The sequence below is a fragment of the Eumetopias jubatus genome, unplaced genomic scaffold, assembly GCF_037043125.1.
Source record: "Eumetopias jubatus isolate StellerSeaLion01/CBP00866 unplaced genomic scaffold, mEumJub1_p1.0 scaffold_2, whole genome shotgun sequence".
Taxonomy (NCBI): Eukaryota; Metazoa; Chordata; class Mammalia; order Carnivora; family Otariidae; genus Eumetopias; species Eumetopias jubatus.
In genome coordinates, this window is record NW_028274808.1 from 166,336,927 (window position 1) to 166,360,093 (window position 23,167).

General features: G+C 35.4%; 1 pseudogene; it reads left to right on the plus strand.

The window, feature by feature from the left end:
* Nucleotides 1–22,937, plus strand: part of LOC148164923 (DNA mismatch repair protein Msh6 pseudogene) — a 123,991-nt pseudogene extending 101,054 nt beyond the window's left edge.
* The last annotated feature ends 230 nt before the right edge of the window (nt 22,938–23,167 follow it).

The window sequence follows — 23,167 nt, forward strand, 5'->3', positions numbered from 1 at the left end:
TCTTTTTCACTTTTATCCTTTTTGTGCCTTTTTAAAGTCACATTGAATCTTTTATCTTCCTCTCCTAAATACTTTCAGAATATGCTAAATGGTCAATATTTTAATTAGCAATAAAATGTTATAGAGTAAAATTGAACCAGGTAATTATTTTAACAAATACTTCCTGAAACAGGACAAAACCATTTATTGATTTTTCATCATGGGTAATCCCTGTGCTAGGAGCTTGACATACTCGATTTTATTTAATCTTCACACACATCTTTCAGTTATTAATATCTCCAATCTAAGAAGGACAAAGGAGCTCAAGTAATGAGGTAACATGCCAAGTCTCCTACATCTAATAAATAGCTGGCTTTGTATTCAAAATTACCTGGTTGCAAATGCTATACACTTTTTATTATGCAATGTTACTTTCTAAAGAGGAATAGGACATGGTTCTTGTCTTTAAAGAGGTTTCAGTCAATTGGAACATTACCAAAGCAATAGAAATGATTATGATAATTTAAAATGTATTTTAAAAAAAGATTAGCTTTCAGTACTTCACCTGTCAGTATGCTGACCCTTGATTCTGACCGTTTTCTATATTCTATTGCTGGAGCTTTTAATAAACATTTTATACTTATGACTTATTTCTAATATTTTCCTCTCTTTAGAGCATCATATCATTTACCTGAGGATACTTTTTTATAATATCTATAAAATAATAACTCATGAATAGCACATTATACACAGTTGAATGAGTATCGGTGATAGTTCACATACTGATTGATAGAAAATACATCTTTTGTCAGAGGACAAATAAAGCAGCATAATGGATAGTTGTCTAGTGAAAATAATTTATTTTTTAATATATTTTTAAACACTTAAATCAGTGCTATGGAATCATAGGGAGTCTGGTAAAAAAATTACTGGGGAGTCAATAAGATTATGAGCAGTGGGGGTGATGCAATCAGAATTGAATATTAAAATAGGGGTAGAGGGAAGAAAAGACTATAAGGAGGGAAGCCTGTGGGCAGAGGAGCTATTCTAGTAACAATTGCTATGTTCTGGAGAGAGATGAGTGCCCAAGGTAAGGCAATAGTGAGGATTAAGAAGGTAGAAATGACCGCACTTGAGATCAGTAGTTTTCAACTCGTGTGTGTGTGTGTGTGTGTGTGTGTCTGTGTGTGTGTGTGTGTGTGTGTCTGTGTGTGTGTGTGTGTCTGTGTGTCTGTGTGTTTGGAGAATTTGTTGGAGAGAAACTAGTTAAGAGGCAAGTAAAATTTGTACATTGTATGTAAATGTGTAACCACCTATTTTACAGCCTTGAAAAATTGGTGCTGTCTGTGGAAGTGCTAGCATACTATTCAACACATGTGTCTGAAGTGCGACAGGGAGGGGAGGTTGAGAACTGCTTGACCATATCCAGGGGAAGATGGAAAGTCAGAGATCCAGGATGATTCTGGTAGTTTCCAGCTTTAGTGTCTGACTATATGGTTAAATTGACCACTTTAAGAAGAATAGAGGAGAAGTGGTTTGGTTGGTTGGAGATTGAATTTCTCTTTCTAGGATTAACAACTTGAATAGTTAATGAGATTTGTGAATACAAGAGTCAAATCTGATAGAACTCTTCCCTGTTGGGTATGTATTATCTTCTTCTGACAAGCAGGATGCTCACTTTTACATAATACAGGAGGCTTGTGAGAAGATGAGGCTTTAACATCTTTTTGACTTTTTCCTAAGCCCTTTAACATCAGGCTTGTAAAGCTATCTTATGATGTCATTTTCTTTTGGAAATATATACTATTTGTCAATTACATCATCTGTAATTCCTCCACATTGTTCTTCAGCAGTATAGCATTATAATTATTAAATACAATTGCAAATTTCCTAATTTTCCTGATACTTTTTAAAGTAATCTTTTCTATCGCATATTGTGTGTTGAACTAGTCCCTCTTGTGAGTATAGGGAACAAGCAGTTTTTTTCCCTCTGGAACTTTGGAAAATTTGGAAATGTGCACCAAGGAATATTTTTAAGTATTTTTCTAAAACTGTTTAAAAACGATGCTTCATATATCACATATCACTTTTTTTCATTAAGTAAGACAATGAACAATAACAACTAGTGATGAAGGCTAAAAACCATTATGTGAGTTGTGGTATTATTTACTGACTTGATTACATGGGACCGATTTCCTCCCACATGCACCCTTACATGTTATGTAATAACAACCATCAGGATTTTTTTTAACATTTTTTAAATAAACATAATGCAGATTATACCTGAGGGAATATAGACATTGAGTGTAAGGAAATGTGATACGAGAATTTTAATTATTGAAGAGGAGATGAAGTAAGAAATTACAACATGTCTTCTTAATTAAAGCCACATCAAGGAGCCCCTGGGTGGCTTAGTCGTTAAGCATCTGCCTTTGGCTCAGGTCATGATCCCAGGGTCCTGGGATCTAGCCCCGCATCGGGCTCCTTGCTCAATGGGAAGCCTGCTTCTCCCTCTCCCACTCTCCCTGCTTGTGTTCCCTCTCTCGCTGTGTCTCCCTGTCAAATAAATAAAATCTTAAAAAAAAAAATAAATAAAGCCACATCAACCAGTGCTCTGAGATCTCAGTGATACTTAGAAAGCTCCATTCTCTTTCTGTTTAAAAAAGCAGAACATTTAGAGATAAGGAAGTTTATGCTGAGAAGTAATCATTTTTAGCTATAATGTTGCCCTTGAAGCAGTATGGTATCCTGCTTAGAACAGGTGTTCTGGAATTATATAAAGCATCCAGCTCTACTACTTATTTGGTTCCTAGACGAAGAACCTTAGTGCTCTACACCACATTGATGAATCTGTGAAATATATCTTTCCTTGAGGAGTAAGTGAAAAATATACGCAGAACACCTATAACTAGGGGATAGCAAGACCTTTGTTTATGAACATTATAACTATTATTACTGATTTTTTTTCAAAATTTGGGGAAGTGAAAAGTTAAAAGAAAGCAGTTTTAAAGTAAATTTGATAATTGGAAAAAAACATGTTTTTTTTTGTGGATGAAAGAATTGCCTATGTCTGTGTGATTTGGAAACTTTCAAGAAGGGTTGTAGATAAAGATAAAATTTGGTATCTATTTAGATTTTAAATTATAATAATTTTTATTGATTTATTTTCTGGTCCAATTGACTAAAGCCCCCTTGAAGACTGAAACTATGTCTTATTCTTCTTTAGAAGGTAACATGGTGCAGTGGGTATAACATAGAGTTTGCAAGTAGTTGGCACCCCTCTGTCCAGTTCATCAATAGGGGTGCCTTTCTCTTCTGACAGTAATAAAATCTGCTAAGGAAGAATGTGTTTCCAGACACATGCTTTGAAATTTTGGTTTCTCTTTATCAGCTCAGTATCCAATGTAAAAACTCATGATATATTTTCTGACTTTCTACATTGTACCAGCTATTTTTTTAATTTAAATTCAATTAACATATAATGTATTTGTTTAAGGGGTACAGGTCTATGATTCATCAGTCTTATATAACACCTAGTGCTCATTACAACACATACCCTCTCCAATGTCCATCACTCAATTACCCCATCCCGCCACCCCTTTCCCCTCCAGCAACCCTCACCAGCTATTTTTAAAGTGATGAGCAAAGTCATCACAGCCCTTATGTCTACTTACATGGATATTGAGGATATTTCTCTGTCACCAAGAGCTAAATTGTTTACTAAGTCTCCTACTTACACAAGAATCTGGAGCAGGGACAGAGCGCCGCAGAGAAGACTGGGTAGGTCCCGGGAAATCTTCTATTTAAAATAAAGCCAACTATGGGAAAATTATAATCACTCTTAAAATTTTCCTTAGAGTGAGTTTGTATTTAACAGAGGATAAGAGATACCAGCGGCTATAGCTTTTAAAACACTAGGAAAATAGTACAGAATAGCAAAAATCCATAGTAATAGTTTATTCATAAGGCAAACAGTATAATTAGTTGGGTCTGACACTGTCTGTACATCACAAATTTCATGTTCCACTGAGGACTGGCAGATTAATTGCACAGAAACTTTAGTCAGCAGATTCTCTTTCCATGAAAAATTGTCAGAGACAAACACTTCTTAAATGCCCTCTTTTTGTTGATTACTTTTAAAATTACATTGTTGATAAAATGTCAATATAAATGCATTCTTAATTCATTTTTTATGTATTCTTGTGAATACACTTTTTAAAATATCTCTCCTGGTTACATATTTTTGCGTTCATTTTCAGTGACTTCTCAGAGAAAGTCATGACACTGAAGCGTATTTTCGGCCAATTTTCAAATATCTATTAGCCCATGGGTGCATGGCATTTAGTTTACTACCCCCCCTTTTTTATAAAAAAGTCACAGGTTAAATGAAGTAATAAACATCTTTGAAGTACCAACGATACTTGGAAAGTAAACAGAATGGGGAACACCTGCAAGTAAAATATGGGAAGTCTAGGAAGTGAAAAGATGAATACCAAAAATTATTTATGGCCATTGTCCTGAATAAGCCTCAGAATTGCATCCTGGAGCACCAGCTTTTTGTTACCATCTGGCCCTGCATCTAAGAAGACTTCCCTGCCTTGATGTAGTCTGAGGACATATTATCATCAAAGCCTGAAAGCACTTCCAGCACTAACTACCTACCTTTGCAGATCATAAAAAAAAAAAAGGTGGAATCGTACTTAGCATCTACATTACATCTGCTTAGTTTTAGAAGGTTTTACTGCAGGGGTACAGGAGGAATGAGTGTCTAGTTATATCCAGTAAACTCCATATGTTATGGCTGATTCTAAAGGTATCTGGCTCTATTATATTTGCTTAAAACTCTGTTTTATTTTCAACAAATGATTGTTTATATTGGTCTCCTTGTAGCCCATGGTTATGGTTTTAAGGTGTTATGCTATTTTTGCTTACCAGAATGGATATTATACATATACACTCGGCTTTGGGTATTTTCATTTTGTTGTTAGAGATTTGCTATGCATATGCAGAGAAATGCTGGTGAGTCACTGCACTTATCTGTTGCCCAGAGAGATGATGATGGGTCATAAACCCAGATATTAAAACAAACAGCTAGATAAGAGTTCATTTCTTTCAGGTCTGATCCCTAAACGTTTTTCTTAGCCGCAAATGAAACAGGCAGTAGAAGGGAGTCACATTAACAACCCCTTACACATCATATTTACTTGTATCATTGTTAGGTTATGAAATAGAACCAAAATCAATACAATTGCTTATATTTATCCAGTACTTATTCTGTGTCAAGCAATCCTCTAAATGCTGTACATGAATCAATGCATTTAATCCTCAATACCATTCTATAAGATAAATACTAGTATTATCCTGATTTTGCAGTTGAGATAACTGAAGCACAGAAAGTATAATAATTTGCTCTACATTTTCAGTTGGTAAGTGGTAGGGCTAAGAGTCGTGCCTAGAAAATTTGGTTCTAGAATCCATATGGTGAATTAACATGCTATACCATCTCTTAATGTAAGCTGACACCTGAAAGTGCAGAATGATTTAATTTTGGAGGGACAACTATTCAGCATAAAGAAATTTGCGAACATTGTCCAACCAAATCCATTATTACAAATTTATATGATTTATACAACATCATAAAATACAGGGATTGATAAATCTGGGAGCTGGTTCTGGGAAAAAAATGAGAAAAGTAGCCATACATTAGAAGAATATAAAATTCATGATAAATACTACAATCAAATGGCATTCATTGAGATTGATTGTTTTCTAAAAAAAAAAAATCCAAAGCTGAATTGATATAACAGACCTATAAAAAGTAGTAGACAATAACTCAAAAAAATTGAAAATATAAAAATACTACATTAAAAGTCACAATGTCTTTACAGGTTGACTGGTGAAATCTTTCAAAGTTCGAAGAGCAATACAATTATCAAGTTATATTATCTGTTCTAGATCACAAAAATAATATGAGATTAGCAAATTCATCATATGAAGTTATTATTATCTTAATCCCAAAATGGTGATAAGTAATTAAAAATAGAAAACTCTTTACCAATTTCGCATATGTACACAACAAAAAATTTAAACAGAAATGTTAACAGCTATAGTTAAATATGATTCAGCATTACCAAAAAGATTTGATCCAACAGTGAAAGTATAGGTGATGAAATGATATATGTTAGTTACCAAATAAAAAAAAATATATAGTATTGATTAAATATGCAACACTAGTAACTTAAATGTCTTATCTCAAGTTTTAAAATTGAATTTAATTGTTTTAGAGAATTATTCTTTAATGAAATATTTTATTTTTTTAATGAAATATTTTAAACCAAAACTTTAAAACTTTCTCTTTTTATTCAGGAAAAATGATTTCTGTTTCACTATTATTATTGAGTATAATTTGGAAACTTTGGTTGGTCAATGATGTAAGTCAGAAAATAAAATCAGGAGTAATAAATAAGGGAAGAGGAGAGAGAACTATATTATGTAGAGATGAGGCTGTTCTATCTCTAGGAACTAGAGAGCTAGTTTAACCAAGAAAGGAGGGCATTCTCAGTAAAGAGAATGCAAGTGAAATTTGGCATTTGACTAGATCTCTCACTCACTCTTCCCCTCCTTTTTTTTTTTTTTTTTTTTGTAGTACTGCTCTTCTTTTTCTGACTTTCCTTTGGTTTTCTGTCCTTTTTGTTCTTACACAAGGAATATTTTACAAAATTCTGTCTATCCTATGTCTGTCTCACCATTAAATAGCATATAATTTATTTGTTTTCACAGGTTCATGGCTGGAGAGGAATTTTCCCTCAGAATAAATCATACTTTAAGCCTCACTCATGTCTGAGTTAGATGATATTCAGATGCAATTTTGGATTTTAGACTTTAGACTTTAGAGTTGATGCTGAAATGAGATGGAATGAATATATTTGCATGTGAGAAGGACATGAATTTTGGGGGCTAGGGGCAGAATGGACTGAATGTTAGTGTCCCATCAAATTTTTACACTGAGGCTGTAGCCCTCGATGTGATAGCATTAAGAGGTGGAGTCTTCAGGAGATAATTAGTACTAGCTGAGGTTATGAGGGTATAGACTTCCTGAGGAGGATAGTGCCAGAAGAAGAAGAAGACGAAGAAGAAGAAGAAGGAGGAGGAGGAGGGGGAGGAAGAAGGAGAAAAGAAGAAGAAGAGACACTAGAGCTTCCTCTCTCTGCCATGTAAAAGCAAAGCAAGAGGGGAGCCATCTGCAAGACAGGGCCATCACTGAGAAGCAAATCTGCTGGCACCTTGATCCCGGACTGCCCAGCCTCCAGAACCGTAATGATTAAATGCCAGTTGTATAAGTCTATGGCATTGTGTTACGGCAGCCTGAGCTGACTAGGACACCCAAATACAAACAGTTGGCAGAATTGAGTCCACTGATAGACAGACCTGAGATCATAGAAAAGATAAGGCTTAAGCTCTAATTAAGAATCACCAAGATGTCAAATCCATAAATATTTGTCCCTGAAGTCACTTCTAGATTGCTTAATTTACTTTAATTTGCCTTTTTAGTCCTTCGTAGATGGAGCACCCCACACACATACACACACATACACAGAGAAAGACAGAGACAGAGAGCGAAAGAATATTACTACACTTCTTGGGAGAATATTGTGTGTGTGTACCTGTATACATACGTATATACTATGTGTCAAAGATTGTACGTTATCATAAAAAATGCCATCGAGTGAGAGCATTAGTCCACCTTTTGAAGATATTAAACTGAGACACAAAGATAAAACTTACACAAGATCCCACTATTTGGGAATTAATTGCCAAGATTTTATGCTCAGTTAGAATACCAAATGAATGAAGTTGAACCATACTGTGGCCCTCAACATCACAAAGTTCTGCGTCTACAGAAGTTCTAAAGATCACTTTTAGATAAGAGATCAGTAGTGGATTTTTCCATGTGTAAGGCTCTATTTGGCATTTATAATTATTAGCAGTAGTAATTCTGGAAAAATTCTTTTTACAGTTTCTTCCTTCTCCTCCCCCCTCCTCCTGCTGCTGCTTCTCTTTCTCCCTCTTCTTCTGCTTCTGCTTCTCCTTCTTCTTTTCTCCTCTCCCTCTTCCATTTAGGAGGGGAGCATCTCATTGAATTAACTGGAACAAAATGGATCTTTGTTTGATTGCATTGTGTATAGACAGCAAATTGTTTGTTTTATTGTATTGTGCATAGAACTGAAAATACCCCAGGAAAGGAGACAGTATAATAAAAAGGTACTTACATGTCTGCCTTTCATTTGTGGTGTGTACTCACGGTATCTTGGCTTATCTTCAGGCCTGCTTATGACTGCTTCTTAACGGTTTTGGCTCTCTGTGACTCCACATAGTTCCCATTGTACTCCAGACTTCTCACAGCATCTCTTCAGATTTAGCTCCTAACACTAATTATCTTGATACTCATTGTCTTGACATATGGTAGGTCAAATTTAAAAATTAGAAAGCATATGATTAGACTATTTGAGTTTCTTTTCTGCTATGTCTTATCAAAGGACTTTGTCTTATGTATTGGTCACCCTTGAATTAAAGTATTGGCCACCTTTGAATTAAAGTATTGGCCACCTTTGAATTAAAGTATTGGCCACCTTTGAATTACCCAGCTCCCACCTTACTCAGTGGTACTCAGAGAGGGGAGGACTGCTGAGGGGAAAGGGCCAATAATTGTGTCTTAGGTTTGTCTTGGGTTTGTGTCTATTCATTCAGTTATTTGTCCCATAATATTCAGTATTTATTATTATTATTATATTTATTATTCCAGGTTCTGGGTTACAACCGTGGTCAAAACAGGCAAAATCCTGTTCTAATGTAGGTCATATTTAATAAGGGAAAGACATGTAGGAACAAATGCTGTGTAAATATTCAATATTTCAGGAGGAAATGGGTCCTTTGAAATAAAATAAAGCATCATACAGGTGAGAAGAGTGGTAGGGTTGCTGCTATCATTAAGGTAATCAGAGAAGACTCCTCTGATAAAGTGACATTTGAAAAGAGACATTAAGGGGCACCTGGGTGGCTCAGTTGTTAAGCATCTGCCTTCAGCTCAGGTCATGATCCCAGGGTCCTGGATCGAGCCCCACGTTGGGCTCCCTGCTCAGTGGGAAGCCGACTTCTCCCTCTGCCACTCCCCCTGCTTGTGTTCCCTCTCTCGCTGTGTCTCTCTCTGTCAAATAAATAAATAAAAAATCTTGAGAAAAAAGAAGAAAAGAAAAGAGGGTAGGATGAAGGAAGCCAAATGACTCTCTGGGGGGATAATGTCCTAGGTGTTCTGTGATATGAGTGTACATAGAAAGTTTAAGGATCAGCTAAGGACATCAGAAAGCAGCCAGGGCTTTTGGTCATGAAAGGACGTTGATTCTTACCTTTTTTTAGATGGAAATGATTTGAGCATTTGAGCAACAAAGCGACATCAATTTATTTATGCTTTTCTTTAGAAACATTATGATGGCTGGCTGTGGGAATATTTAGTAAAGTTGTTGGAATGAGAACAGGGAATTTTTCCTTAAAGTAGTTATGGATGATTCGGGCGCCAGGACTGGTATATGTCCATTTCAATTACATACAAAGTTTGGCTGATCAAATCTAGTATACCCAGTGAAACAACTTACTATACTTAATATTTATAGAGTAAACAAAAGAGTTACTGATTTTTATAAACATATATTTTAGGAGGATATTAACAGTATCAGGGAACTTTCACAGTCATAGAGAGCACTTCTGTATATCCTGCAAAGTTCAAAAAATTACCAATGCTATTTTCAGTTAGTTCTTTTTACAGACTTCTGTGTGCACTAAAAGTATGACCTATTCATTTCATACTCATTAAGAAATCAAGGTTTTAGAGCAAATGTTACAAATGAATATTTAATTTAGTTGCAATTAAGAAAGTGTATTTACAGAACATTTCTTATTAATTAACACAAACCAGAATGGCTAAACATAGAGAAGTTTGACCTTCTACTAAACCATTCACTTGGCTCTGCATTATTTTCAAAAGCACCAGAACTTGATCCAACCTGGTCATGTCTCCCTCTGTAAACACATCTCTTCCTAATGAGGTTTCACTCCCCAGGCGGTATGCAGCAGGTTCAGCTCTTTGCATTTCTCTGCAAAGAGTCAAACACATAAATCTCCGGTTGATACTGAGGAAGGTTTAATATCCAGAAGCCATTCCAATAAACCGCTATTATATAGTGCCTTCCCATTCCTACTCAAAATGAGCAAAAATGAGTGACTTTCCTCAAAATGAGATCTGTAGTACAAATATAAAGACAATACATTTAGATATACACTTGAGTTCTAGCCCTAGGAATCACAAATCAGAAGAAAAACTGCATTCTAATTTAACTAGACCTTTATCACTTTTTTTCCTCTTTGGACTTTTCTTCTAATTAAAAGCCAAAATTAACATCAAATAGTTGGGAACTATGCTATAAAAACTTAACTAAGCCAATCAACTAATTTCTAAATGCATGCATTCACTTAAGCTCGGTGAATAAAGAAGTAACAGCATATTTCTGGACACTTAAAGAAATCACCTGTGTTCTGCCTGATCATAATCTCTCCAAAAAAAGATTATAAACATATTCTGTCCATGTTACAGCTCATAAAACAATACTTAACCCACCAAGTCCCAACCACAGATCATGATGGTTTCACAGTTCACTTCAACCCTTTAGAGATAAATAACCTGCCACTTAAGTCATGAGCATTGCTTATAATTTTGTTAAAATTGTTGTCATTTTGCTAAATATAGAGTCCTGAAGAAATAAGAGGTAGTTTTATCTACTATTTATCACCACTTAACAATGTTTTCTGGGCTTTAGAAGTTGACATTTGGTCTGTTATACAGGAGCCACATATAAGAGAATTAATAAGGCCATAGTTATGTTCTTATTAATGTTATACATTAATGTCTTGAAAAGTTGGCAGAGGATCGGTACCTAACATTGTTAGAGCTAGTTAATAATTATTCATTGCAGATTTATGCTATAATGTAGTTAAGTGACAACAAGCTCTTTTCTTAAATGTTAATTAAGAAACTTCTTAATTTATGAAGCTCTATGCTGTTTGTGCAACATTGAAAGAGACCACTCGTATTGCCAAATAAGTTCCTCTGAATAAATCATGTCTCAGTAACAATCATTTGCATTTTTGTCAGTGCAAAATAATTTAGGAAACACCGTGTCAGAAGACACGTGTGGACTGGACAACCGCTAGAAGACTATCTCTTTCAACCTTACGATTATTGAGAAGATTTAATAATATTATCTCTAAGTAGGAGGAAACTTGAATTTCTGCAGGCAATTATTTTTTATGAGAATTAGTAATGATTTACATCTTTCACTTATCCTAATTATGCAAAGCATATGCTTTTTCAAATATATGAATGAATCACATAAAGAAGAACCTTTTTCGGAATGTTACATAAGCATTTTATGATATATGCTTTCTTGGTGGGCACTAAAATGAATCTTAGGGAGAAATAAAGTTTTCAGTTGAATTTCTATGTTGGAAGTCTCAAACAGGAACAATGGTTAATTATTTTCTGTAGGATTCTTGATTAAAATTATAGTAGGGAACACTTTTCTATTGTCACAATATGCCAAGACCTATCTGCCTTGTATGAAATGTGGGTTGTGCGTGTGTGCATGTGTGTGTGTGTGACATAAAATGACTTAATGATGTATCTTTGCTCCCAGTTTTTACCTTTATATAGGAGGTGTGATGGTTACACATAGAACAAATGGAACTAAAAGTGCATTTCACAACTTAAACATTTTTGTATAGTATTATGTTCTGTGGTCTGCCAGATTTAAGATAGTTGTATTTCCTTATAGTCACATTTTCCTTTGTTAATAAAAAGACTTTAGGCTTTCATCTGACAGTCTCCAAGTTCCAGGTGCTATGTTTCTGTCACATAGCTTTGCATACTAGCAAAGACAGTATGATTCTTCATATTAATCAATATCTAATTGAGGCTAGAAAGGTATTGATGGTATATTGAAACAAGACTTGATTTTCCTTGATTCCAAATTAGTCAATTTTCTGTCTTTTGTGAATATTTTGATGCTCTCTTTGAATTCTTGGAATTATTTTTAATTCATTATACAGTTTTACCACATGTATCTATATGAAGTATACTTTCCGCCCTGAAATAGGGTCACATAATTACCCACTGACCAATTTCAAAATCCCTTCATATTTGTCAACTTCAGCACTATCAATGAAATCTTCATATAGTAATAGAAATTCTTTTCTTAAAACCATGTTATTGAGGTATTATTGACATATGAAAGGCTGTACATATTTAACATATACAGTTCAATGAGTTTGGAGATAAGTATACATCTGTGAAACCATCATCACCATCAAGTTGTAAACAAATCCATCACCCCCCAAAGTTTCCTATTATTATTATTATTACCATTGTTATTTTTGTGGTAAGAAGACATAACATAAGATCTTAACAAATTTTAAGTATACGATAGAATATTGTTAGCTATAGGTTCTATGTTATATAGTAGTTCTTTGAATATGAAGTCTTAAAATTATTTTTATAAGATTTTAGACATTTTTGTGAATAATTTTTATATTAGATATTTCTCCCTCCCATATGTTCATCTGTTTTGATTCTTAAATTCCACATATGAGTGAAGTCATATATTTGTCTTTCTCTGACTGACTTATTTTGCTTAGCATAATACACTGTAGCTCCATCCACCTCATTACAAATGGTAAGATTTCATTCTTTTTTGATTACTGAGTAATATTACTGTGTGTGTGTGTGTGTGTGTGTGTGTGTGTGTGTGTGTGTGTGTACCACATCTTCTTTGTCCATTCATCAGTTGATGGACATTTGGGGACTTTCCATAGCTTGACTATTGTTGATAATGCTGCTATAAACATCAGGGTACATGTACCTCTTTGAATCTATATTTTTGTATCCTTTGAGTAAGTACCTAGTAGTGCAATTTCTGGGTAGTGCTATTTTTAACTTTTGAAGAACCTCCGTACTGTTTTCCAGAGTGGCTGCACCAGTTTGCATTCCCACCAACAGTGCAGGAGGGTTCCCCTTTCTCCGCATCCTTGCCAACACCTGTTGTTACTTGTGTTGTTAATTTTAGCCATTCTCACAGGTGTGAGGTGGTAACTCATTGTAGTTTTGATTTGTATTTTCCTGGTGATGAGTGATGTTGAGCATCTTTTCATGTGTCTGTTGGCCATCTGGATGTCTTCTTTGGAAAAGTGTCTATTCATGTCTTCTGCCCATTTCTTAACTGGATTACTTGATTTTTGGGTGTTGAGTTTGATAAATTCTTGATAGGTTTTGGATATTAACCTTTTATCAGATATGTCATTCACAAATATCTTCTCCCATCTTGAAGGTTGCCTTCTAGTTTTGTTGTTTCCTTCACTGTGCAGAAGCTTTTTTATCTTGATTAAGTCCCAATAATTCACTTTTGCTTTTGTTTCTCTTGCCTCTGGAGACATATCTAGTAAGAAGTTGCTATGGCCTTTGTCAAAGAAGTTGTTGCCTGTGTTCTTCTCTAAGATTTTGATGGTTTCCTGTCTCACATTTAGGTCTTTCATCCATTTTGAATTTAGTTTTGTGTGTGGTGTGAGAAAGTGGTCCAGTTTTATTCTTCATCATGTTGTTGTCCAGCCTTCCCAACACCATTTGTTGAATGAGGAAAATGAGTTTGTCATCAAAATAGGTGAATATTAAACAAACATAACTGCTCTGTTTTCCTATCTGTGTATATATCAGGACTTGGGCGGGTGAATTTTGTTTATTTATTTGGTTGTAGATTTTGTATTCTATTTAATCACACAGTATAGTACTTTGGAATATAATGTGGTCAGGGTGAAGATTCCATAGACAAGATGACAATGGACAGTTTGGTCTGGCTATGTTCAAATAACAAGAGCAGTGGTTGCAGCAGCAATAATAATGTCAACTAGCGTTCATTGAGGGACACTAGTAATAGTGCTGAGTAGTACATCACAAACATTAACATTTAGTTCTCCCAGCCTATGAGATGAATGTGCACTGTGGTCTAAGTTTCACAGATGAAGTTATTAAGACAGAGAAGTTAAGCGATATGACCCAAGTGACCCAGCAAGGGGTAGAGCCACCATCCAAACCAGGATGCACTCTTGTCCTCAAATCTTTATAAAATGTTCTTTCCCATTTGATTTTTAACTTCTGGGTTGTCATATTGGTTTGTATGATACAAATGTACAGGGTTCAAATTTTTGTTGCATTTTTTAAAAGAAAAAATGACTTAAAAAGATGGCAAATATTGCAAAGTTGAAACATGGTAACTTTACAAACACCCAGCTCTCATGGAGTAACTAAATACTGGATTTGATGTTGAAAGACATAGTTTGAATACTTACTATAAACCTTATTATATAAGACATCTTGAAATTTCTTAGGGTGCTCTTTCTTTTTCTGGAAAAAAAAGGGTAATGATCTCTACTATATGGGGTAAATATAATATTCAACATTTACTTTAAATGGAAGCTTTTTTATAAATATGAGAATATGGGATGTCTTTTATGAATCTAAACACTACCTTGTGTTATCTATGTCTTAAATCTAAGACTGATGTTAGACAACTTATTTGACATATCTTTGCTGTCCTCTGTTATACACGGGCACTTAAGTGATGCCCACGTTGGGCTAGCGATGTGATGTTGGTGATGTTGCCAGAACAGCCATGTGCTCTGCCATCATTCTCCCTTCTGATATTGGTGGTATGCATTTGAAGGAACCTGTAACAAGTTTTAGTGAAAACCTAGTTAAAACCTTCTTTGATGCATGAGAAAAAGAGATCTTGGGAGGGGAAAAAAAAGTTACTTGCAGCAGATTTGATTAGTGACAGAGTGAAGACGAAGCCCTGGCCCTGGCGATCAGTCCAAGGGTTCTCTCTAAATGCCCTCTTCCTGGTTGGATCAGGAAGGTCTTCTACAGAAGAAAGCAATTATCATTTATGAGTTAAGAGGTGGCTTGGGATTATTGAAAATATCATAGAATCCCTTCTAGGGAATGCCTTGCTTAAATACCATTTATCAATTGGTGTGGCAGATCACTCATTTCTTTTCAAACATTATTCTACAAATGTATTCAACAAATATAATGGTGCCCACCAGTATTTTAGAGGCTTAACTAGATGAAGGGAGGATGGTAGATTAGGGTATTAATTCAAGGCGAACTTTTATTTTTATTCATTTTTCAATCACATCTGGGTTTTAGGTCTATTTCTCCCACCAACTACCTGGCAAACTTGAAAATTATAATTAACTCCTTTAAATGGATCCAACTTATTGCATCTGTACATAATTTACTGAGGGCCTACTATATATCAAGCATGCTTGCAGCATTCTTTAGGTAAAAACTCACTTAATCCTATGATTGCCTACTCTGTCATTATTTTTACTTCTGGTTTATGGATGAGAAAACTGAGAGGACAGTTTAAGTAACTTACTCAAAATCAGTCAATACATGGGATTTTAACTTATGTATCAGTCTCCAGGATAGGGTTTTAATTACTACATTATACTCTATCCTTCCTACATTGTACAGTTCTACCATTTAAATATTGACTGAGATAATGCATGCAAACTACTTAACACACTTCTCATTTTGAGGACTGTGTGAGGGTTATTATTATTATTATTATATTATTTTAAAAATTTATTTATTTATTTTGAGAAAGAGAGAGAGAGAGAGAATGTACAAATCATGGGGAGGGGCAGAGAGAAAGAACCTCAAGCAGACTCTTCACTGAGCAGGGAGCCCGACCCCACCCAGGGCTCGATCTCAGGACCCTGAGATCACAGCCTGAGCCGAAATCAAGAGTCAGATGCTCAACCAACTGAGCCACCCAGGTGCCCAGAGGGTTATTATCATTATATACTAAGACAATCTCACAAAGTTTTATGCATCACTGAAAGACAGATGAAAAATATATAGGACCAGAAGCAATCTGCATCTTTTTATTAGGACAGTGTCTATAATCCATGTTTTAAAGAACAAGTAGAACAAAAACGATATAGTCTTTTGTCGCAACGGCCTTCTTTATTCCCTTTGCTGCTGCTTCTGTTACCATCTCACTCTTCATTAACACTTTCACAAGAGGGTGAGCTAAGTCAGAGGACCTTTGTGAAAGCCAGTCATTTAATTTGGCAGCACTTATAAAAGACATGGATTTAAAAGAAGGAGAACATGGACCTGAAACATATTGTTTAAAATTAGCCTCAGGAGTTTAAAGATTCCCATTACATATGCTACTTGTTTCCCCGTGGCGACATGTAACAGAATCTCAGTCTCTATTCCACTTCACTATTTTTAGACAACTTTGACTATAGCCTGTCAACAATATCATATTATTTTGATTGTTTCATGATAGAAAATTCAGATTCAGAGGATGCAAAAATCACCAAGCCCATCTAAGCATTTCAGAAGCTCAGATAACATGTATCTTTCAGTCTGTTTTATAGACTTTCATCTTCTCAGAGGTAGTTCTTTACACATCTCGGCCACAATTTCTACAGAGTATTAATTCCCCCCAGTTTGTGGTGCAGTCAAAAAAGTGTCATGGTGCCCAAATTATGAGCTCTAAATATATCTTCATTTTGCTGATGGTTTCATCTTGCTATATTCCAAGTGGATAATGGTACTGTTTTAAGGTTTTGGTGTTCTGTTTTTGTTTTAAATGAGGCAAACTGACATACAATATTATATTAGTTTCAGGTGCATGACATAGTGATTCCATATTGTATACATTGCAAAGTGATCACCACAGTGAGTCTAGTTACCATCTGTAACCATACAAAGTTAATACAATATTATTGACTATATCCACTGTGCTGTACATTACATCCCCGTGACTGATTAGTGTCATGTCTGGAAGTTTGTACATCATGACCCCCTTCACCTATTTCACACTCCTCCCCCAAACTTTCCTCCCTCTGGGAACCACCAAACTATTCTCTATACCTATGGGTCCGGGTTTTGCTTTTTTGAAACTTTATACTGTTTTCCACAACGGCTGCACCAATTTGCATTCCCACCCTTTTTCTCCACATCCTCACAAGGGTCCCTTTTTCTCCACATCCTCACCAAAACATTATTTTTTGTCTTTTTGATACTAGCCATTCTGACAGGTGTAAGGTGATATCTTGCCATGGTTTTGATTTGCATTTCCCTGATGATTAGTGATGTTGAGCATCTTTTCATGTGTCTGTCGGCCATCTGCATCTCTTCTTTGGAAAAATGTCTATTCAGATCCTTTGCCTATTTTTTAATTGGATTCTGTTTTTCTTACTGTTATTTAGTTGTATGAGTTATTTATAGATTTTAGATATTAACCTCTTATCAGATATATTATTTGCAATTTTTTTTTCCATTCAGTAGATTGCCTTTTCATTTTGTTAATGGTTTCCTTTGCTGTGCCAGAAGCTTTTTAGTTTGATTTAGTTTCATTTGTTCATTTTCGCTTTTGTTTACTTGCCTTTAGAGTCAGATCCAATGAAAACATTGCTAAAGTTGATGTTGGGGAGCTTACCACCTATGTTTTCTTCTAGGATTTTTATGGTCTCAATCTTATGTTCAAGTTTTTAATTGATTTTGAGTTAATTTTTTATATAGTGTAAGAAAGTGGTCCAGTTTCATTATTTTGCGTGTACATGTCAGTTTTTCCAACACCATTTTTTTAAGAGATTGTCTTTTCTTCATTGTTTATTGTTGACTTCTTCATTGTAAATTAATTGACCATATAAACATGTTTTTTTTGGGGGGGAGAAGGGGCCTTATATTCTGTTCCATTAGTTTATGTGTCTGTTTTTATGCCAAAATGATATTGTTTTGATTACTGTAGCTTTGTAATATAGTTTCAAATCAGGGAGCATGACAACTCCAGTTTTGTTCTTCTTTCTTAGATTTTTTTGGCTATTCAATGTATTTTGTGGTTCCATATAAATTTTAGAATTATTATTATTATTTTAATTTTAGAATTATTTGTTCTAGTTCTTTGAAAAATGCCATTGCAATTTGAAAAGGATTGTACTGAATCTGTAGATTGCTTTAGGTAGTATGGACATTTTAACTGTATTAATTCTCTAATTTGTGAACATGGAATACCTTTCCATTTATTTGTGTCTTCAGTTTCTTTTGTAAATGTCTTATAGTTTTCAGTGTATAGATCTTTCATCTTCTTGGCTAAATTTATTCCTAGGCATTTTATTCTTTTTGATGCAGTTGTAAATGGAATTGTTTTCTTGATTTCTCTTTCTGGTTATTAGTGTATGGAAACACAACAGATTTTTGTATATTAATTTTGTATCCTGGAACTTTACTGAATTCATTTATTAGTTCTAATAGTTTTTGGGTGGCCTTTGGGGTTTTCTATATCTAGATTGTGTCATCTGCAAATAGTGCCAGTTTTTATTTATTCTTTTCAAATTTGTATGCTTTTTAATTTCCTTTCTTGGATAACTGCTGTGCCTAGGACTTCCAATACTGTGGTGAACAAAAGTGAGGATTTTTATCTTATTTCTGATCTTAGAGGAAAAGATTCAGCTTTTCCCCGTTGAGTATGATGATAGCTATGGGTTTGTCATATATGGCTTTTATTATGTTGAGGTACATCCCTTCTGTACCTACTTTGTTGAGAGCTTTTATCATAAATGGATTTTGAATTTTGTCAAATGCTTTTTCTGAATCTATTAAGTTGATCACATCGTTTTTATCTTTCATTTTGTCAATGTGCTGCATCACATTGATGATTTGCAGATGTTGAACCACCCTTGTGTCCCTGGGCTAAGTCCCACTTGATCATGGTGCATGATTCTTTTAATGTATTGTTTGGTTTGCTAATATTTTGCTGTGCAGAAATATTTACTAATGTTATATCTCTTTGTTGGGTTGACCCCTTTCTCATTATATAATGACCTTTTTGTTTCTTATTACAGTCTTTGTTTTAATGTCTATTCTGGCTGTATAAACACAGATACTCCAGCTTTCTTTTGGTTTCCATTTGCATGGAATACGTTTCTCCATCTCTTCAATTTTAGTCAGTATGTGTCCTTACCTGAAATGAATAGTGAATTCTTTATTGGCAGCATATAGATGTGTCTTGTTTTCCTTTTTTCTTTTTTTTTTTATCCAGTCAGCCACTCAATGGCTTTTGATTGGAAAGTTAAGCCAAGTTACATTCAAAGTAATTGTTGATAAATCCCACTTGGTCATGGTGAATAATCCTTTTAATGTACTGTTGGATCCTATTGGCTAGTAATTTGGTGAGAATTTTTGCATCCATGTTCATCAAGGATATTGGTCTGTAATTCTCCTTCTTGATGGGGTCTTTTTAAAAAACTTTTTATTGTTATGTTAATCACCATACATTACATCATTAGTTCTTGATGTAGTGTTCCATGATTCATTGTTTGTGCATAACACCCAGTGCTCCACGCGGAATGTGCCCTCTCCAATACCCAGCACCAGACTAACCCATCCCCCCACCCTCCTCCCCTCTAGAACCCTCAGTTTGTTTTTCAGAGTTTGATGGGGTCTTTGTCTGGTTTTGGGATCAAGGTAATGGTGGCCTCATAAAATGAGTTGGAAGTTTTCCTTCCATTTCTATTTTTTTTTTTTGGAACAGTTTCAGAAAAATAGGTATTAATTCTTCTTTAAATGTTTGGTAGAATTCCCCTGGGAAGCCATCGGGCCCTGGGCTTTTGTTTGTGAGGAGATCTTTGATTATTGCTTCAATTTCCTTAGTGGTTATTGGTCTGTTCAGGTTTTCTGTTTCTTCCTGGTTCAGTTTTGGTAGTTTATACATATTTAGGAATGCATCCATTTCTTCTAGATTATCTAATTTGCTGGCATATAGTTACTCATAATATGTTCTTGTAATTGTTTATATTTCTTTGGTGTTGGTTGTGATCTCTCCTCTTTCATTCATGATTTTATTTATTTGGGCCATTTCTCTTTTCTTTTTGATAAGTCTGGCCAGGGGTTTTTCAATCTTGTTAATTCTTTCAAAGAACCAGCTCCTAGTTTCGTTGATCTGTTTTACTATTCTTTTGCTTTCTATCTCATTGATTTCTGCTCTGATCTTTATTATTTCTCTTCTCCTGCTGGATTTAGGCTTTATTTGCTGTTCTTTCTCCAGCTCCTTTAGGTGTAGGGTTAGGTTGTGTATTTGAGATCTTTCTTGTCTTTTGAGAAAGGCTTGTATTGCTATATACTTTCCTCTTAAGATTGCCTTTGCTGGGCTGCAAGTTGGTTCAACATCTTCAAATCAATCAGTGTGATACAATACATTAATAAAAGAAAGAATAAGAACCATTAGATCCTCTCAATAGATGCAGAAATAGCATTTGACAAAGTACAGCATCCTCTCTTGATCAAAACTCTTCAGAGTATAGGGATAGAGGGTACATACCTCAATATCATAAAAGTCATCTATGAAAAATCCACAGCGAATATCATTCTCAATGGGGAAAAACTGAGAGCTTTCCCCCTAAGGTCAGGAACACGGCAGGGATGTCCACTCTCACCACTGCTATTCAACATAGTATTAGAAGTCCTAGCCACAGCAATCAGGCAACAAAAGGAAATCAAAGGCCTCCTAATGACCAAAGGAGAAATCAAACTCTCACTCTTTGCAGATGATATGATACTTGATGTGGAAAACCCAAAAGACTCCACCCCAAAACTGCTAGAACTCATACAAGAATTCAGTAAAGTGGCAGGATATAAAATCAATGCACAGAAATCTGTGACATTCCTATACACCAACAACAAGACAGAAGAAAGAGAAATGAAGGAGTTGATCCCATTTACAATTGCACCAAAAACCATAAGATACCTAGGAATAAATCTAGCCAAAGAGGCAAAGAATCTGTACTCAGAAAACTATAAAATACTCATGAAAGAAATTGAGGAAGACACAAAGAAATAGAAAACATTCCATGCTCATGGATTGGAACAACAAATTTTGTGAAGATGTCAAAGCTACCTAGAGCAATCTACACATTTAATGCAATCCCCATCAAAATACCACCCATTTTTTTTCAAAGAAATGGGACAAATAGTCCTAAAATCTGTATGGAACCAGAAGAAACCCCGAATAGCCAGAGGAATGTTGAAAAAGAAAAGCAAAGCTGGCGGCATCACAATTCCGGACTTCCAGCTCTATGACAAAGCTGTCATCATCAAGACAGTATGGTACTGGCACAAAAACAGACACATAGATCAATGGAACAGAATAGAGAGCCCAGAAATGGACCCTCAACTCGATGGTCAACTAATCTTTGACAAAGCAGGAAAGAATGTCCAATGGAAAAAAGACAGTCTCTTCAACAAATGATGTTGGGAAAAATGGACAGCCACATGCAGAAGAATGAATCTGGACCATTTCCTTACACCACACACAAAAATAGACTCAAAATGGTTGAAAGACCTAAATGTGAGACAGGAGTCCATCGAAATCCTAAAAGAGAACACAGGCAGCAACCTCTTTGACCTCAGCCACAGCAACTTCTTCTTAGAAACATCACCAAAGGCAAGGAAAGCAAGTGCAAAAATGAAATATTGGGACTTCATCAAGATAAAAAGGTTTTGCACAGCAAAAGAAACCGTCAACAAAACCAAAAGACAACCGACAGAATGGGAGAAGATATTTGCAAATGACATATCAGATAAAGGGCTAGTATCCAAAATCTATAAAAGAACTTATCAAACTCAACACCCAAAGAACAAATGATCCAATCAAGAAATGGGCAGAAGACATGAAGAGACATTTTTCCAAAGAAGACATCCAAATGGCCAACACACACATGAAAAAGTGCTCAACATCGCTTGGCATCAGGGAAATCCAAATCAAAACCTCAATGAGATACCACCTCACACCAGTCAAAATGGCGAAAATTAACAAGTCAGGAAACGACAGATGTTGGTGGGAATGCAGAGAAAGGGAACCCTCCTACACTGTTGGTGGGAATGCAAGCTGGTGCAGCTACTCTGGAAAACAGTATGGAGGTTCCTCAAAAATTTGAAAATAGAGCTACCCTACGACCCAGCAATTGCACTACTGGGTATTTACCCCAAAGATACAAGTGTAGTGATCCAAAGGGGTACGTGCACCCTGATGTTTATAGCAGCAATGTCCACAATAGCCGAAGTATGGAAAGAGCCATGATGTCCATTGACAGATGAATGGATAAAGAAGATGTGGTATATTATATACAATGGAATATTATGCAGCCATGTAAAGGAATGAAATCTTGCCATTTGCAATGACGTGGATAGAACTGGAGGGTATTATGCTGAGTGAAATAAGTCAATCAGGGAAAGACATGTATCTTTCAGTATACTGAAACTGCCAGTATACTTAGGCATGCAACAGCATGTTCTCTGGTGCTTGTGGATGAATTAGGAAGAGGTACTGCAACATTTGATGGAACAGCAATAGCAAATGCGGTTGTTAAAGGACTTGCTGAGAACATAAAGTGTCGTACATTGTTTTCTACCCACACCATTCATTAGTAGAAGATTATTCTCAAAATGTTGCAGTGTGTCTGGGTCACATGGCATGCATGGTAGAAAATGAATGTGAGGATCCCAGCCGGGAGACTATTACCTTCTTCTATAAATTCATTAAGGGAGCTTGTCCTAAAAGCTATGGCTTTAATGCAGCGAGGCTAACTAATCTTCCAGAGGAGGTTATTCAAAAGGGACATAAAAAAGCAAGAGAATTTGAGAAGATGACTCAATCACTGCGATTATTTCGGGAAGTTTGCTGGCTAGTGAAAGGTCAACTATAGATGCTGAAGCTGTCCCTAAATTGCTGACTTTGATTAAGGAATTACAGACTACATTGGAAGCTTTGAGTTGGCTTTGACAAAGGTGGTAAATTCAGACAATATTATGATATAATAAACTTTAAATAGGTTTAAATAAAGCCCTCACTGATACGAGGGATTCTTAATCTCAGGAAACAAACAGAGTTGCTGGAGTGGTGGGGGATGGGAAGGATGGGGTGGCTGGGTGATAGACATTGGGGAGGGTATGTGCTATGGTGAGCGCTGTGAATTGTGTAAGGCTGTTGAATCACAGACCTGTACCTCTGAA